This window comes from Cetorhinus maximus, chromosome 14, assembly GCF_964194155.1.
Source record: "Cetorhinus maximus chromosome 14, sCetMax3.hap1.1, whole genome shotgun sequence".
Taxonomy (NCBI): domain Eukaryota; kingdom Metazoa; phylum Chordata; class Chondrichthyes; order Lamniformes; family Cetorhinidae; genus Cetorhinus; species Cetorhinus maximus.
In genome coordinates, this window is record NC_135892.1 from 27,868,586 (window position 1) to 27,888,505 (window position 19,920).

A 19,920-nucleotide genomic window follows, 5' to 3' on the forward strand; every position below is an offset into this window, starting at 1 on the left:
TTGACAGCATCTTCATCCTTTGTAAAGACAGATGTAAAATACTCCTTAAAAACCTCCGCCATTTCTCCAGCCTCCACATGCAAGTCACATTTTTTGTCCCTAATTGGCCCTAATCTTTCTTTTACCACCCTTTTATTATTTACATGCTTATAGAAGAACTCGGGATTCCCTTTTGTGTTAGCTGCCAGCCTCTTTTCATGCTCTCTCCTTGCTTATTTTAATAATTTCTTCACCCCCTCTGGTCCTTCTATATTCAGCCTGATTCTCCATTGTATTTTCTACCTGACATCTGTCCTACGTGCACTTCCTCCTCTTCATCTTCACCTCTTTCTCTCTTGACATCCAGGGCGCTTTGGATTTATTTGTCCTACCTTTCCCCTTCAGGGGAATATATCTTGATATTGCCAGCAATATCTTTTCTTTGAAGGTGGCCCATTGTTAAGCTACCATCCATTCTGCCAACATTTGATTCCAACTCACTCGACTCAGACTCATTCTCATCCCATCAAAGTTGGCTTTCCCCCAATTAATTATCCCTGCTCTGGATTGTGCCCTGTCCTTTTCCATGACCTTATGATACGATCCTCACTGTCCCCTAGAGGCTCTCCCACTGATATTTGAACCATTTGGGCCAACTCATTCCCCAGAATCAGGTCCAAAAGTGCATGTCCTCTTGTTGGACCGGAAACATACTGCTGCAGAAAATGGTCTTGAACACATTCCAGGAACTCTTGTCCCTTTGTACTATTCCCATCCCAGTCTATATTTGGATAATTGAAGCCCATCATTATGGTTACTCCATAATTCTTGCACAACTCCATAATTCCTTTGCAAATTTGTTTCTTTACATCCCTTCCACTAGTTGGTGGTCTATATACTACACCAATCAATGTTTTTCTTAATATATTCATTCGCAGGATGTGGGCTTCGCTGGCTGGGCCAGCATTTATTGCCTATCCCAATTGCCCTTGTTCAGGGGCATTTAAGAGTCAACCACATTGCTGTGGGTCTGGAGTCACATGTAGGTCAGACCAGGTAAGGACAGCAGATTTATCCTTCCCTAATGGCCGTTAGTGAAGCAGGTGGGTTTTTACAACAATCGACAATGGTTTCATGGTCATCATTAGACTTTTAATTCCAGATTTTTATTGAATTCAAATTCCATCATCTGCCATGGCAGGATTCAAACCCAGGTCCCCAGAGCATTACGCTGGGTCTCTGGATTACCAAGTCCAGTGACAATACCACGACACCATCACCTCCCCATATTATACCTTCGTCATTCCTTACCTCTAGTCAGAGAGATTCTCTCCAGTTCTTTAATGCCACTCCCACTCCCTTTTCTTCCTTTCCTGTCTCTCCTAAACACTTTGTACACAGGAATATTTAAGGCCCAGTCCTGCCCTTCTTTGAGCCAGGTCTCTGTTATAGCAACAATGTCATAATTCCATTTGTCAACCTGTGCCTGCCATTCACTAATCTTATTAACTACTCTTCATGCATGCACCTTAGCCCTGATTTAGGCATTTTCACTTTCCCCCTTATTCTGACCTCGTCTAATGACTTACCCATTGCCTGCTCTAATTCTATCAAACTCTCCAAGTATTCTAACTACTCTCTGATATATCCTTGTTTTCAGTTGATACTTCTCTACTTCCCACTGCCAGTTTTTCTCCTCTCCAATCTGAATTTCCTCTCAGGTTCCCACCCCACCATCAATCTAGTTTAAACCCTCCCCAACAGCACTAGCTAACCTCTGTGCAAGGACATTAGTCCCAATCTTGTTAAGGTGTAACCCGTCCTTCTTGTACAAGTCCCGCCTGGCCCAGGACCTGTCCCAATGCCTCAGAAATCTAAAGCCCTCCCTTCCACTCCATTTCTCCAGCCACGTGTTGAACTGTTCAATCTTCCTATTCTTATGCTCACTAACACGTGGCACTGACAATTAATTTAAGATTATCAGTCGGGCTTGCAGTATGGCTCACTTATGCATGCTAGAAGCTAAGTATGTTCACACACAGGGCCTTGTCCTTTGCAAACACAATGAACGTGTCCACGCATTGACCCTTTTTTCAACTAAACAAAAGCTTGGTGAACAGCCATTTCCTGATTCATTACACATGGCAACGGCTTCACCAATCAGAGTTGACCTGTCTGGTCTGAATTTAAACAAAAGCTTGGCAGTTAACTGTTCCCTGGTACATTCTGCATGGCAACACCTCTACCAGTCAAAGCCCACTCATTCTCTCACGCACTGTCTCACACAGTGTCACTCACACCCTCTCACATAGACTCACTTTCACACAGACTCATTCACTCACTTATAATGACTCACTCATACAGGCTCACTTGCTCAGACTCACTCGCTCCCCATCTGGGCCCAGGAGGTTTGGACATCTTACTGCTGAGGAGGAATGCCCGATGCTGTGAAGAGATGAGCTTCCTCACTCCACCCTGTTTGGGACTCTAGCTGCCCCGGATGGGGGGGCCAGGTGGACGTGGTTGCTGTAACTCTGATGTTCCTTGTGGCCTCCCAGGCCTGCTCCACCATCTTGACCCCTTTGTCCCTTTAGGAGGCCAGCATTTGTACAGGAGGGCAAGAGAAAGAGAGAAGAGAGACCGTGGCCAAAGGAGGTAGAGAGCACTGGTGAGCCTATCATCAGCAAACGCAGGAGAGAAATGGCCCGTGATTGGAGGAGCAGCTCCTTGCATAATCTTTCATTGAACTTACCCGTAGATTGAACGCTGGTTCCGCAGGCTAGATACAGAAGCTTGGCAGACCGGATCTGGCCCACTGGCCAGGAGTTGGACATGCCTGCTACAGGTCATCATGGGGAATTTTTGGCTTTTAGGCCCTTAAATTTCTCTAATACTTCTTCTCTGCTAATATGAATTACTTTAAGTTCCTCACTCTTGTTAGCCTCTTTGTTCCCTCTTTTTCTGTTATGTAATTTGTTTCTTTTACTGTGAAAACAGGCATGAAATATTTGTTCAATATTTCCACCAATTCCTCATTCTCCATAATAATTTCTCCTGTCTCTGCCTCTGAGGGACCAATGTTTACTTTGGCTATTCTCTTCCTTTTTATATACTTGTAAAAGTTCTTACAATTAGTTTTTATATACTGGCTGGCTTACTTTCTTATTCTATTTTCTCCCTTTTTATCAACTTCTTGGATGCCCTTTGCTGATTTCTAAAACACTCTCAAATGTCAAATTTACTGCTATTCTTTGCAACATTATAAGCCTCTTCTTTTAAAGCAATGCTATCCTTAACTTCCCCAGTAAGCCACAAATGTTTGTGAGTTTTTGATTTTTAATTGTTGCATCTTTTTCTTAGAACATTTTGAATTTTTTTTAACTAATGGGAATGGAATGTTTCTCACTGGTTATTTACTACTGCAGTAGGAAGCTGTTGCAAAAGCATCCTACAAGCTCATTTTCCAGACTACCTTTACCAATTTAATTTGGATCGTCTATATGAAAATTAAAGTTTACCATGTTTATTACATTGCCTTTGTTCCAATCTCCCAATATTTCTTGTACAACGGTATAACTACTGTTAGGGGGTTATAAACTACTCCCACCACCTTTTTCTGACTCTTGTTATTCTTAACATCCACCCATACTGATTCTACTTCCTGATCTTTTAAACCAAGATCCTTTCTTGCTACTGTCCTTATGTCATCCTGTATCATGAGGGATAATCCTCTTCCTTTTCCATTCTTCCTGTCTTCTCAAAATGTTGTGTACCCTGCAACATTTATTTCCCAACCTTGGTCACCTTGCAGCCTTGTCACTGTAATGGTGATTGTATTAAACCAATCTCTATTTCAGCCACCAGTTCTTCTTTCTTGTAATGAATGTTCCGTGCATTCAGTTAAGAGGCTTTAGTTTTATTGTTTTAGCCAGTATTCTTTGCAAGGGCCTTATTCACAGATACCCTATTACCCTTAAACTCTCTGTCACTTCCTGTCCCACTCTGCGTGGCTTCACCCGGATTGCTCAGCTGCTCTATTGCCTTGCTTTTCCTGTTTAGATTTCTAAATCTCCCTTCACCTGACCCCTGTCTCCCTATCTTTTAGTCTAAACTTTAAACCCCTATCCACACACCTGGTTATATGAATCCCCAAGAGGCTGATCCCAGTGGAGCCCATTCCAATGAAACAGCTCCCCTTTTCCCCGGTTCTGGTGCATATGCCCCATGAATTGACACCCTTTTTTCCCAGACCATTCTTTGAGTCTCGCATTGAATTCTCTAATCTGCCTTATCCTGTGCCAATCAGCAGACAACAATCAGAGATTATGACCTTTGAGGTTCTGCTTTTTAATTTGGACCCTAACTTCTCAAACTCACTCAGCAGAACACCATTCCAAGTTCTACCTATGCTGGTGGCTCGTAAGTAGATCACCTGCATCCTCCTCCTCCCCTCAGTTCATCTCCAGCCACAAGAGGTTGTCTTAAATCCTGGCCCCGGCCAGACAACATAAACGTCAGAACTCCCAGTTGTGGCTGCAGAGAACAGTATCTATTCCCCTAACTATACTGGCCCAAATCTTCCAGTCTCCAGATCATCAGATGATGCACCTCAGGAGCCTGCATAAGTCCTTCTTCCCACTTGTACCCAATTCCTGACTTTAGTACTTTCCACTACATTTCCCGATTGCTCTGTGCTCACACTAAACAGCCATAATCTAGAGGATGAAAGCATTATCTTTGTAAAACAGCTATCAAGGTCCTACACTGGGACCCATGATCATTTTGAAGGGCCTAGATCTGAATCTTTCGTACTGGAGTCATGTTGGGCATTTTCCTGATTGGCTTGTTCAGAGGTTGAGTAGTCTCTGAGTATTTGGGCTGCCAAAAACTTTGGTCTCCAAATCAGTGTCTCCAAGATCGAGGTTTATGTTTTGGCCAGCACTAGGCACATGCTATGACACAATAGGCATATCTATTCAAAAACTATAGAAAAATTATCATGTCTTGGTAGGGTGCTTTCTAGGGATGCTGCTGTTGATGAAGCTATCAGTGCACACATTCAGAAAGCAAGTTCTGCTTTTGGCTGACTCCATAATTGTGTCTGGAAACAGCATGGCAGTAAGATGAAGAATAAAATCAAACTCTACCAGGCCATTGTCCTTACCACCCTGCTGTATGGTGCAGAATCCTTGGCCTGCTATAGGTGCTACATCAAAGCCCTGGAGCTCGCCACCAAAGACACCTGAAGTTCATCATGAAAGTTTGATGGCAGGACAAAATTACAAACAACAAGGTCCTCAATCATGCTGGGCCCAACAACATGGAGTCAATCACCCAGAAAATTCAACTTAGATGAATAGGCCATGTCTTCCACATGGATGATTACAGAGTCCCCAAGCAAATTGTCTCTGGGGATCTGTCTCAGGGCAAACAACATCAAGGTGGTCAGTACAAAAGATGCAAGGCCACCCTGAAAAAAAGCCTTACAAGCTTACAAATATCCAACGTGCCTAGAAGAAGGCCAGGGGTGATGCGCTGCAGAAGTACGCACAAACACCAACAATTGCAACATGACCTGCCGGTTCTGTGGACATCCATGCCAACCCCGCATCAGACTCCTCAGTTGTGAAAGGACCCACACAAGACAATGAAATCACTTACAGCTTGGACATACTGAAACAATGAGAAGTTTACCACAATCCATGTTTAAAAATATCTTTATTGACAACAAATGACACTTGAAAAATGTGGCATTTTTCAATGGTTTACAGTGAGGCTTAACGCACTATCAAACTGTCTCAATACTTTTATAGGACTAGATTTCAAATCCTAGCACTCAGCAAGTTTGATGTTTGCCAACGTCATGCTGGTTTAACTGTACAAGATTTTGAGAGGTCCTCCTTATTAATTACATGTAAAAGGCTCCAAGACAAGATCTGTCTGTCAATGGGAACTCTTCATCATCCAGGGCAGAAATTGTGCACAATTGTAGTTCTCAAAAGGTGCAGCTGCCTTTAAAGGCTTTTTTTGTAGCTTTTTCTGGACTTAAACTAAGATATATAATGGAAATAGAATATTTATCTTTTGCAGCAGAGGTAAAATTTCCATTATTCCTGCTCACAGTGATTTTATAATCTCAATTGAAACATAGTTGGAAGCAGTAAGTGGAGATCATGGACCATGCCCTCAGCACTCCCCCAACCCTTGCTGCGCTTACCCAATTTGGAGTAACCATCATCACAATTGCATTGGCAGAGGTCTGAGAGCAACCTATCTTGTGTACTGAATGGTGGGTGGTGTCATACAAAAGTAAAGGAGGGAAATAATATACAATAGTGTAGCAGAAACAAGTTTCGTGATGACCAAAGGAAAATAACTGCATATACACCTGTATTTGTCAGCTAATCCAGTCCTATAGATTACAGGGAAATCAACATGAAACAAAAAGGAGAGAGCCTTGAGTCTGCAGCAAGAATATAGATATGGAACAATTTTACTCACGAGGAAGGATAAATCATGAATAGAAAATAGTCAGCAGATAACAAAAGGTTGGAAAATAGAGAGAAAGAGAGAAATGCTGACACACAATGTGAGCTGATAAAAAGAAATCAGTAAGTAAACAGAGAGAAAGTTTATTTAGAAAGCAATTGTAAAGAAAGATAATTTTATTATAGATCTAGTATATCCTGATGGGTAGGAGCAAAGAGAGAGACTAATAGACCGCTGTGTTACTATACTTTTTATAAAACTTAACTATCCTACCAATACATTCCTGTGCGGTGATAATTCTGTTATTATTTACTCCATTATTACTTCAATAATGTTTAGTTGCAGCGACCTAAAATGTTTAGGTTGTAGTGACCTTCTCTGCGTGTAACAAAATATAGATGGGATATTAAGTCTCGACTTTAGGTCATGCCCTTTTGTGACCTCTCTTGTCAAGACAGCATATGTGCATACATTGTAGCCTAATTATATTTGTTTAAATAAAGCAAACTTTTTTCCCGCCAATTTGCTTCCCATCCCTATTTCATGAAGGCATTGATTCCTCAGGAAGTTACAGTTCCACAGGCACCAGTCATCTTCTGTTTCACTGCTTCAGTGGCTGTTATTCATGATTGAACATTAAATTAACTAGAGTATCAATGATAGGGGGAAGGAGCCATCACAATCTATCTCCATACACTTGCTTTTACTGCAGGGATCACTGAATACTGATCAGGAGCAGGAATCTAGAGTGATTCAGCATCCATTTCTAATCCACAGATGCTGTAGCCTGCTGACTCTGAATAGACTGGGATCAAACTAACTTGAGAACTTCCTTGTTCATATTAGTCAGCAACTCACTTGCTCAACTCACGTAGCCATCAGGAGAAATTTCATTTCTAACAACTTCATATTGACCATTAAGTGTATAAAAAATAGGAGCATGAGTGGGCCATTCAGCCCTTCAAGCCTGTTCCACTATTCACTATGATTATGCTTGATCTTCTACCTCAATTCCATTTTGTGACTTAAAAGGTTCTCATTTTTAATAAGTATTGGCTTTTATAAAATGTCATTGAAGTTTGCTTTTGTTGATTCTGTCACAGGCACTATGTGTCTAGAATAGGGTGTTCAACCTTTTGGATCAGTGAGCTGGATCCGTGTGTCACAACTACCAGCCGCACACACACCTCTCAGTGCTTCCAGCCCACAACTGCTGCAAAGAAGACATGGCCCTGAAAGGCAAAAAGGCTGCAACCCCCAGGTTCAATGACGTGTCCCTCCAGTGACTTTTGGACGCAGTGGAAGCTCCCCTGCTCTGGCCGCAGGATGGGCAGCAACCTTCACTAATCCAGCTTGGGACACGGTGATGGTCAGCACCAATGCCCTGCAAAAGAGGACGGCCACCCAGTGCCACTACAGGGTGAATGGTCTGATTTGTTCTGCCAAGGTAATTCACTCTTCTCATTAATCTCAACTCACACACTCACATGCCCATCACACAGCCACAGAGATCTCACACTCAAAGGACAACACCACTAACTCTCACACACACCCTCATATGTCCATCAAGCTCATATTCTCTCAAGCTTGCGTCCTCATCCTGTCCATGGCTCCGCTGATCACACAAACATTCCATGCAGTGCCATGTGTCCTACTCACATTCTCTCCATCTTTTCCATGCAGGAGAAGCCCCAGGAAGAGGACCCAGACTAGGGGTGGAGTGGTCCACATTAGGCCCCTCACTCACTTTAAGGAGTGTGCTATTGCATTGGCTGGTGCGGACGTGGACTGTGCCTGCGGTGATGGTGAGATCGGCGGTGAATACCCTTGTAAGGATCCTGCACCACATCATCCCTCTCTCAATGCAAATGTGAGTGGTCTCTCTCCTGCTTTTGACTCTGCTACCATGCACTACTTATCTCTATTTTGGTTCACAGGGAGCTCTGCCAAGTGACCAATACCCTCAGCCAGCTATTCCCTCAGCTCCACTCATGTCCTCACCTCCAGCCAAGAGGACACCTCCTCCATTGAAGAGCTGGAAATAAGCAGCATGGAAGACCCATTACAGCGCTTACCCACGCCCTGCACCAGCGCAAAGACAAACACTTCGGTGGAACCTAGATCTAGAGCAGGCTCAGGCTCACAATTTGATGGTCACCACATGGACATATGTCTTCAGCACCAGGATGCAGGTTCGTGCGAGCTCCCTGGCACTTGGGGGACTGCTGTGAGGCCCGAGTTAGATGACGAGCCTCTAGATTTGGCCTTCCAGCTCTTCCTGGAGTGTCAGCAGATGGCGTGGGAACATCACGCAGAGCTGTTGGAAGCCCTCAGCAGAGTGGCATGCGAGTCGGAGGATTGCGTCTGCCTGCTCGCTGATGAAGTGGTGCCCACATGTGCGTGTATGGAGATCTCCATGGGGAGGATGGTGGATGCCATGGAGACCCTGGCCCAACAGAAGACTGAGATGTGTGGAGACGTGCACTCCATCGCGGGAGTTCCTTCAGTGGCAACGTGAGAGGGAAACAGGGCACCTTGATGTTCCTCCAGGTGCTCCTTCCCCTCAAGGAGTCAGGCCGGGTCCCTGGGCACCCGAAGGGAGGAGCAGCGGCAGCTGGACACCTCTGGGTCATCCACTCAATAATCTCAGAAGCTGTCCTCGCCCTCCGAGTCCCCTTTGCCTGTGGGCCCCTCAACCTCGTCCTCTATCACCTCAGAGGGAGTAGCTGGCCAATGAGTGACTCTGGAGGGAGAAGTGTGTGTGTGTGTGTGGAGCCTCGTGCAAGCACTGTCTCATGCACGTGGATCGTTTACGTATCATACTCAACTCAGTATCCTGAGCATTTTGAATGCTGCCTGCTGGGGTTTGCTTTCACTTGTCCATCTGAGCTGACCTACATCTCTGCCCACCCAATGATCACAATCCCATGCAACACCTGATCTTGCCCACCCATGACTGTCATTTCACTTTAGATTTGTTCAGCATGGTCTGGATTCGGTTTCTCTTGTGCTCTCTCGTTTTTTCCTCTCCCCTAGTCACCCATTTCCTTTTCCCCACCACAGTAGACCGTCCTGGCATTACCTTCCGCCTCCCCCCTGTGACCTACCAGCCACAACCCTTTTCCTTCGGGGATGCTCAGGTGAACGTGCACATTCCCTTCCTTCCCGAAAATCCCACCCCCACCTCCACATTCACCTCCCCAACCACCTCCTTCCCATCCCCAGGATCCGTGCCTGCCTCCGAGTCCCCACTAACCACCCTCACCGTCCCTTCTACCTCTACCATCAAACCCTCACCCTCCGAACCTACCACTTCACTCTGCCCTTGGTCATTCTCACCATTCCCCATACCACGCCTGCCCTCAATTCGCTCCCCAGGAGGCAGCCATGGACCCATCAGATCACTCCCTTGCACGCTCACCTGGATATAACCCCCTCCAGACCCCTTCCCCCCCGGAACCCCTTCCCTCCTGGAACCCCTTCCCCCCTCCGGACCCCTCCCCCCGGAACCTCTTCCCCATCCCCCGCCGGAACCCCTTCCCCCCTTTAATCCTCCTGCCTGCCTGTGCTTCCCCCTCGGCTATTTCCTCCCCCTTCCTGACTCCCTCAAACACCCTTGCTTCTTCCACCACCCTTACTCCCTTCTCTCTCCACACACCTTCCTCCTCCTGGACTCACTCCCCTCTCTGCACTCCTTCCTCCCCCTGGACTCCCTCCCCTCTCCGCAGACCTTTCTCCCCTGGATTCTTTCCTCTCTCCGCATTCCTTCCCCCATCCGAACTCCCTCCCTTACCCCTTCCACCCCCCCTTACACCTACCTCCCCCATTGCCATCTTCTCTCCTGTTACCCCCCTCCGCCCCCTTGGTACTCCCTCCCCCCTCCCAATCTCACCCCTCTGACACCTTCATTTCCTCTCCCAACCACACCCCTGACACCTTCATCCCCCCCATCCAACCTCCACCCCCCGATACCTTCATTCCTCTCCAAACCTCATCCCCCCGACACCTTCATTCCCCCTACCCAACATTACCCCCACCGAAAGCTCTTCCTCCCCCTGTCTATCCTAGACCTTCTTGTCCTACCTCCTTGACCATCATCCGTTATGGACATCAACGGTGACTTTCTAACTTCCATGAGCTGCTTCACAGCAAAGCCATGTCAATGAGAATCCATCCAGCATGCCGTAGATGTTCCTTCAGGATCCTGTTGCTGTTGGGCTCCAGCATCTTCTGCCCCTCAGATGACCATGATGTGAGCAAGGTCCTGGCAGTAAGTCTCGACTTTTTTAAGTCACACTTATGTTCTGCACCGGTATATTTTCCCGCCAATGTAGGCAGACAATCCAGCGGAGGGTGATGAGTCAGGCAGGCTAGCCTTATAAAGATATGCTGATGTTTTACAATGACAAGGAACGCGGCCTGCCATCGACGTGCTGAGCAGACAATCACAAACTAGTTTCACGATTTGGCCTTCTCGCCATATTGTCCTCACGCCACCGAACACGCCCGACGCCAGTGGGCACAGAAATCCTGGCCCAGCTCTAGCCCCTGATTCCAAGTCCTTTATTATTCCAAGAACCAGAAAGAAACTAGTCAAGTCAGTCTACACAGATCACTAGCTGCAAGGCAGTAGGCCTATGCCTTTTTAAACCTGGAGTCTGTTACATCTAAATCGTCTCCCAGCTTGATTCTTATTCCATGCCCAGCTGTAAAGAAACATGATCCCCTGGTAAGAAGAAACTAAAAGTGACTAACTAGCGATCTGCTGAACATTCATTTTTCTGAGGGAATCCTACAATAATAACTCAAATATGACTACTGATATTGGAACCATCCAAACTATCCTTTCGGAGAGAAAATGCAGCCTTCGCCAGGCCCACAGCAACTGTTTTTCCTACGACAAGCCAAACATGTGAACTATGAACTATTCTTTTGTTTACAACTTGTAAAAATGCACTATTCTCTTGAACTGTCTCGTTACCATGTGTGTGACGTAGCATTCAGATTTTCAAGACGAAAGCATGACTAAATAATCCTCTTTACTTAAACACATGGAAGCTTGCTGATGTTATTTAAATTGACTGCACCTTCCACAGGGGCTAAGAAACACACACATCTTCCTTTCTAAAATCACACTGATCGTGAACAGTAAGAGAAAGGGCACAAGGGTTTCAGTTCTCTCCCAATCCTGTCTGTAACAATGTACATATATCCACAAATCTCACTGTTCCTGCATCCCACACTCCCACACTTTAAAATTGGACCATTTAGTTCCTACTGCTTCTCCTTAATTGACAGACCAAAAGGTATCACTTCACATTTCTCTGAGTTAGATTTCAACTGCCAGGTGACCAGGCATTCTATGTCTTCCTGAAGTCTGTTACTATCCTACTCATTATCTCTAATCATACTCAGTTTTGTCTATGTGGACTGTTTTGATTAGTCAGTTTAAGAGGTGTGACTGTTGATGAGTTTTTTTGGTGGGTGATGTCTGGCGCAGGCGAGTGCGCAGAGGACTGGACCATGTGATGCACATGCACGGGCACCGGTTTGTGGTGGAGGCAGTGTGGGGGTGTTGGTGGAGAACCAAAAACAGTGGAAGGTAAGAGGTGAATAACAATTAAGTTACCCTGGCTGGAGAGAGTGTTTCCGTGAGGGATGTCTTTGATGGGAGGGATGAGAATGATATGAGAGGGATGGGGATAGTATGAGAAGGCTGGCATGAGAAGGGTGGAATGGCATGGGATGGCGATAGCATGGGAGGGGTTGACATGGGAGGGAGGGGATAGCGTAGGAGGGGGTGGCATGGGAGGGATGGGTGAAATTATGAAATAGGTTAAGTGCGACAAAATGGGGAGTGGGTAATTATTTGACACATTATTATTTAAGTTGTGCTTTAAATGAAGAATCACCAGATATGATTGAAAACATTTCAGAAAAGCTATCAGTTGAATTAAAAGAGTACATCAGCTTTGATTCTATAGAAAAAGAAGATGATAATAGCCTGTATCCTCCAGAGTTCATACACAGTCTAATTCCAATGGGTATGTTATTGCACAGATTTATTGTTATAGAGTTGATTTTCCAGGCAACTTTTCTTGGAAACATTGAACTTTATTTACAAGACTACAGCAACTACATGTGTGCACCAAACTCAATAACTAAATAAGAACTCCCTCCTAGAGGTTTCCCGTGCTGCTAACTCATTGGTTTACACAGATCATGTGATCTTACAACACAGAATTATTCTCAAAGCTACAGTCCTACATTTATCAAAATTATAATTACTACATTCCTCCCCCTTTAACTTTTCTGTACATTTCGTATTTACAGGGATATTTATCTCATGACATTACAATATTTTCACAGGTCATGAAATTACAAGTTCAGTCTTTCAGGTAGTTTCCTGATCAGTGTGGAACATCGTTGCTCCACGACTTCCGATTCTTTTGCAGGAATCACATTCTCTGGAATCGCATTAACATCAGTATCTCATTAGACATAAGCAGTTCAGTGTCTTCCACTCCGATAGAGACATTGGGTATGTCTATCCTTGGTTGAGCAATTTCAACAGGAACCACAGGTTCAGCAATGGTTACAGGTGGAACATCATTTTGTTGGGGTATCTCCCTTCTCCTTAAATGATCCACATGCTTAAGGGTGATCCGGCCCTCCACTTCCACAAAGTATGACAATGGTCTGATCACAGAGCTTACTTTACCTGGTAACCACTTCGGTCCTCTACCAAAATTTCTTACGTACACTGCTTCTCCAACTGTAAATTGTCACTCACGACTATGCAAATCATGAGTTGCTTTTTGGTTCCCTTGACTTTTCTCAACTTTCCCCTCCAAATTCGGAAGTATTAGGCGTCTCATCAATAATTCTGCAGGTGTTGCTCCTGTCGTAGTATAGGGGGTCGTTCTGTAGTGAAATAAGAAACGAGCAAGTCTAGTTTCCAATGATTCACCTGTTAACTTTTTCATTCCTGCCTTAAAAGTTTGTACTGCTCTTTCTGCCAGTCCGTTAGATGATGGATGGTACGGTGCAGTCTTCACGTGGTTGATCCCATTGAGGCTGCCAAATTGTTGAAATTCAGCACTTGTAAATGTAGTACCATTATCTGAGATAATTACCTCTGGAAATCCATGGATGGCAAAACTTTGACATAGTTTTTCTATACTAGTGACTGACGTTGGCAACTTTACCTCAAAAACGTCTAACTACTTGGAATGAGCATCTATAATCAGTAGAAACATGGTTCCAAGAAAAGGACCAATGAAATCTATGTGCAGTCTCACCCAGGGTCTACCAGGCCATTCCCATGGTTGTAATGGGGCTGCCACCGGCAATGTTTGTAGCTGTTGGCATTGCACACGGTGTTTTAGTACCTTCTCAATATCAACGTCCATTCTTGGCCACCAAAGATAACTTGGCGTTATCGTCTTCATTCTAGATATTTCCGGATGAGCACTGTGTAACTCTACTAAGAGTGGTTCCCTTCCTTGTGAAGGAACTACTACTTGTGCACTCCATAATAAAATACCATCTTGACTGCTCATTTTATGTCTTTGGTTGAAAAATGACTTCAGTTCATCAGAGACTGGTTCCTGGGACCATCCATGTAACATTTGGTCTCTCACTCAAGACAGGACTAGATCATGATTCGTCCAGTTTCTTATTTGCCTGGCACAGACTGGTGAGGAATCAAGGAAATTCACCATTAATACAAGCTGCTGGGGAATTGGGACATGGTCTTGTTCTCTTGCAAAGGGAGGCGACTTAGGGCATTGGCCAAATGAATCCCTCGTCTATGCACAAAGGTGTATTCGTATGTCACCAAAATTAGAGTCCATCTTTGAATTTGTGCAGAAGGTATGGGAGGGATAGCCTTTTCCTTGCTAAACAGACCCAAAAGTGGTTTGTGGTCTGATACTATCATGAAATGTCGCCCATGCACCTATTGATGGAATCTTTTTACACCAAAACCTATTGACAGATCTTCCTTCTCCATCCAAGAATACCCTTTTTCAGCTGTGGTAAGTGTCCTGGATACATAGACTATTGGCCTCTTTGTACCTTCGCCCATCTTGTGAGATAGTTCCGCTCCCACTCCATAGGGGGACACATCGCAGGTTAGCACCAATTCCTTTGTCAGGTCATAGTGCACTAACAAATTTGAAGAGTGCAAGAGCTGTTTTACTTTCATGAAGGCTTTTTCTTGGGGTGACTTCCAAACCCAACATTGGTTTTTCTTTGGCAGTGAATGTGGATGGGCTAGAACCATTGATAAATTTGGTAGAAATCGGCCATAATAATTTATCATCCCTAAAAATGATTTAAGTTCAGAGACGTTCTTAGGTGCAGGTGCCTCTCTGATTGCTTTAACCTTCTCTTCAACAGTGGTGGCCCAAATAAATGACTTCATTTGTCTGAAAAGTGCATTTTTCCTTCTTTAGGCGCACTCCTGCTTCTAAAAATTGTTTCAGGACTTCCTCTAGATTAGCCAAGTGTTCCTTTTCCAAGAATCTAGTTATTGGTACGTCGTCCAGGTAGACCACAACTTGAGGTAGACCTTGTAGCAAGCTCTCCATCGTCCTCTGAGAAATGGCACAGGCCAAAGAAACACCATAAGGCAAGCGTGTATGTTGATATAACCCTTTGTGGGTGTTTATAGTCACAAATTCTTGGGAGGCATCATCCAATTCCAGTTGCTGATATGCGTGACTCATGTCAAGGTTTGTATAAGTTGTCCCTCCTGCTAGTTTGGCATAGAGGTCTTCAGTCTTGGGAAGAGGGTACAGTCCAGTTTGTCTGCTTTGTTGACGGTTAGTTTATAGTCCTCACAGATCTGAATGGTCTGATCTGGTTTAAGGACAGGGAATATGGATGCTGCCCACTCTGAGAACTGAACCGTTTTTAAGACACCCAGCCTCTCTACCCGGTTCAACTCAGCGTCAACCTTCTCTCTCAGGGCGTATGGCACCGGTCTTGCTTTTAGGAAGCAAGGATTTGCTTCTGGTCCAAATAAATCTTGGCTTGCTGGCCTTGGATTTTTCCCAGTTCATCCTTGAAGATTTTTTTTTAGCAGCTCTGTCACTCCTCCTGCTCGCAAATGGAAGATTTTGGACCAGTTTAATTTAATCTCTTTCAACCAATCATGACCTAGAAGGCTTGGTCCTTCACCTTATACCACCATCACTGGTAGTTGTGCTGTTTGGTGTTTATAATGAACAGTTACTCTGGTGATACCTTTTATCTGGATTTCTTCGCCTGTATACATTTTCAACTTGGCAGAGGCTTGTTCCAAATTTAATTGTTGAGCACCTTTATTTAAATATCTGAAAGTGTGCTCTCCTAATACAGTGGTAGAAGCGCCAGTGTCTATTTCCATTTTTAAGAGTTTACCATTTACTTGCAATGTGATAGTAATTGGCTCTGTCTTCCCAACTTTCATGTTGAATAAAGAATAAATGTCAGAATTGGTTGTTTCTGGCTCTTTCACCTATATACTTCATTGGACTTCAATTGTTGCCTGGAAGCCTGTTTAAATTTCACTTTGCAATGTTTCAATATGTGTCCACTTTTGTGACAAAAATAACACTCCACCTTTTTAAATTACCAATTGTTAGGAGTATGATTGTTTCCACGTCGATAAAAATGAGTTTTTTACTTTGTTGCTAAGCCGTTTCCTCTTTAAGTTTTCAGTTAGCTTTCTGTTTCCCATTTCACAGTGGAGCCCTGGCTTTTTTCACCACTGTCGACTGATCATTCCCGCTCAACTTGGAAAACGGTGCCATTTTGTGCCCTTGAATCGCTTGTGAATCCCTTACAGTGCTTTCCATCACAAGTGCTACTTCTAACACTTTCTTAAAATCAAGATCCCCTTCAGTTAGCAATCTTCGCTGAATAGCATCCTCTTGCACACCACAGACCAAACAATCCCTGAGCATGTCATTCAGGGCTTCACCGAAATCACAGTATTTCGTTAGTTCTTTTAATTTCGCCACGTAGGTAGCAATGGTCTCCCCCGGGGCTTTATTCCGTGAATTAAACCTGAACCTCTGCATTGTGACTGAGAGCTTGGGTTGGAAATGTCCTTTAACAAAGTTGACTAATTCACTGAAGGCCTTCAAATCAGGGGCACTGGGGACCGTCAAGCTTCAATTAAACTGTAGGTCTTGTTCCCACAAATACTCAGGAGAAACGCTTTCCTCCTTTCCTCCCCCATGATTTTGTTGGCTTGAAAGTAGAACTCAAGACGTTCCATATATTGAGACCAGTCATCTGTGGCTGGTTCAAAGGGATCAATTGTGTCGAACTGTGGCATCTTGGATGAGTATATCTTCCTTTCTTTTTAACTATCTTAGGTACGCACAATCACTGGGTGAGGGACAGTATCGGATTTGATTTATCCTCGTCACCAGTTTGTTATGAAGTTGGTTTTCCAGGCAACTTTTCTTGATGGAAATATTGAACTTTATTTACAAGACAGCAGCAGCAACTACATGCGTGCATCAAGCTCTATAGCTAAAGAAGAATTCTCTGCTAGAGGTTCCCTGCGCTGCTAACTCATTGGTTACACAGATCCTGTGATCTTACAGCACAGGATTATTCTTAAAGCTACTGACCAACGTTTATCAAAACTATAGTTACTATACTTATACTCAAGGAAGGAGCAGTTGTATTGTTGCTGTGAAACTTGAATTCTAAACAAGTACTTTGTTATGGAGCAAGATTGAGAGCAATGAGAATGATGGATTTTGAAAATATAACAGGCATATTTTGGGGAAATAGTGTTTCTCTCTTGAATAATATTAAGCCCATCAGATATAAACCTGTCTTTTCAACTGAGGAGAAAACAGTTCGCAACTAGACTTTTATATTCTATGACAATAAACAAGTCAGAATGTCAGATTCTTCACAATATTTGTATTTATATTCCTAGGTCTGTTTTTAAACCTGGACAGTTTTATGTAGCTTTCTCCAGATTAAGGAGTTTTGATTCTGTTAAAGTCTTTGGTGATCCACAACTGGAAATCCTGTATGAAAAGAGGTACAAGTGTTGCAATAAAGATACTTATTTGACCATAAATGTTTTGTGGATTTCTGTTAGTTTACTACATTTCCAAATTTTGTATCATCTGCAAACTCATATCGGCAATTTATATACCCAAGTTCAGATCATTGATATATATCGCAAAAAGCAGTGGATCTAATATTGATCCCTTTGTAACAATGCTGCATTCCTCCACCTGTTTCAAAAGGCTATTCAAAACTACTGGAAATACTCAGCAGGTCAGGCAGCATGTGGAGAGTGAAACAGTTCATGTTTCAGGTTTCTGACCTTGCATCAGGGAAAAGCTAGAAACATAAAAGGTTTTATGCAATTGAAAGTTGGGAGGGCAGACAAAGAACAAAATGGACGGTATATGATAGGGTGGAAGACAGGAGAGATTAAGGTCTGGATTTTCACACCGAGGTGAGTAGCTCAAGTCGGGAAGTTTCCCGACTCAGCAGTCCACATCATTAGAAAATGTCCCGTCAGACCCGATTTTCACTCCGCAGAGGCATGTGTGGGATAGAGCTGGGTCTGCTGCCCCTGGAAGCAGATTGGAGGCAGCCAAAGGGGCAGCCAAATTCTGAAGCGGGCTGGTTAAAATGCTTACCACAGGTCTATGGGACTTGGTCTCAGTTGATTTCTTACATTTTAAGCCCTCCAGCCCTCACACTCCATCGCCCACCCAACCCATCCCACCTTCATGCCCCCATGCCAATGCAGTGCTAAATCACATCCTCCAACCACCCCCAATGCCCTGTCATATCCTCCATGCCAATTCATGGTACTTCTGTGCACTTTCACCCAGTATGCACTCTGTACAGAACCAATGAACCCTACAGTAACAATGCCATGTGCGGAACTGCTTAAAAACACCCACCCATTCATAATTTTCTTGAAAAAAATCTGCTGTTTCTACAACCCTGTAGAAGTGTCAATCATCCAGACCTTTAAAGTATCAGTAACAGAAGCTATAAGCACTTGATAGCTCTCTATCTTGTCCAAATAAACATTGATCCATTAACAAAAGAGGTCACAAACAAAATAGCTTATTACACCATAAAGCTGTCAATCAAGCAAAGTTTTCACTTCCCTGCATCTGTGTCAACAAAGTTAATCCTTTTATGGAAATCTGGGCTCTCAGCCAAGCCTCATTATGCACGCTTGGTTGAGTGCCCAGACACTGATTAAAGGATTATGTGAGTGAGTTTGTTTACACCAGGGGCAGAACTGTACCAGCTCTTGGGAGACAGGGAAAGAGATGGGAGGTGCCTTAAAATTGCAGGGAGCTGTGTCTGGTTGGCTTCTCAAAAATGCACTGCTATCACATTTTACCAACTGCAGGACTGGAATTAGACATGCTGCCCAACCCATAGACATGAACAGCCAATTTACATACTTAAAGGCCCTCTTAAGGGCCATTTTACTGTGCCGTGGGCATTTTACAAAAAACAACGATATCCCTGGAGGGATTTTGCCTCCAGAACTTGGCCCTGGAATTTTTTTAAAAATTGCCTACCTGCTGACGGTTGAAGGCCCCTGCCTGCCTCTGCAGTCACCACCACTCCTGGTCCTGTCCCACTGGCAGGACATACCCAGCAGAGGTGAGGAACAGTGGTATGGAGTCAGATGTTGCCCTGGGAGTCTTCAACCTCGACTCCCGACCCATGAAGTCTCATGGCATCAGGTCAAATGATGATTACTACATAGACACCCCTGCCCTCACTCTCAGCTGATGAATCAGTACTCCTCCATATTGAACACCACTTGGAGGAGGCACTGAGACTGTCAAGGGTGCAGAATATACCCTGGGTGGGAGACAAGAGGGAAAAACATATTTGACCTCATCCTCACCAACCTGCCTGCCACAGATGCATCTGTCCATGACAGTATTAGTAGGACTGACCACCACAGAGTCCTGTCTTCACATTGATGATACCCTCCATCGTATTGTGTGGCACTACCACCGTGCTAAATAGATTTGGAACAGATCTAGCAGCTCAAGACTGGGCAACCATGACGTGCTGTGGGCCATCAACTGCAGCAGAGTTGTATTCAACCATAATCTGTAAGCTCATGGCCTGGCATATCCCTCACTCTACCATTACCACCAAGCCAGGGGATCGACCCTGGTTCAATGCTCAGGGCACAGCACCAGACATACCTAACAACCTGGTGAAGCTACATCACAGGACTACTTGTGTAAGTAGCATGCAATAGACAGGGCTAAGTGATCCCACAACCAATAGATCAGATCTAAGCTCTGCAGTCCTGCCACATCCAGTCGTGAATGGTGGTGGACAATTAAACAACTCACTGGAGGAGAAAGCTCCACAAATATCCCCTTTCTCAATGATGGGGGAGCCCAGCACATCAGTGCAACAGTCTTCAGC

General features: G+C 44.3%; 1 protein-coding gene across 3 annotated transcripts in view; it reads left to right on the forward strand.

Annotated features, from left to right (window-relative positions):
- The window catches only part of prkn (parkin RBR E3 ubiquitin protein ligase), a 1,436,175-nt gene that overhangs the window by 52,084 nt on the left and 1,364,171 nt on the right, over positions 1 to 19,920 (forward strand). The gene's annotated exons all lie outside the window — the stretch shown is intronic.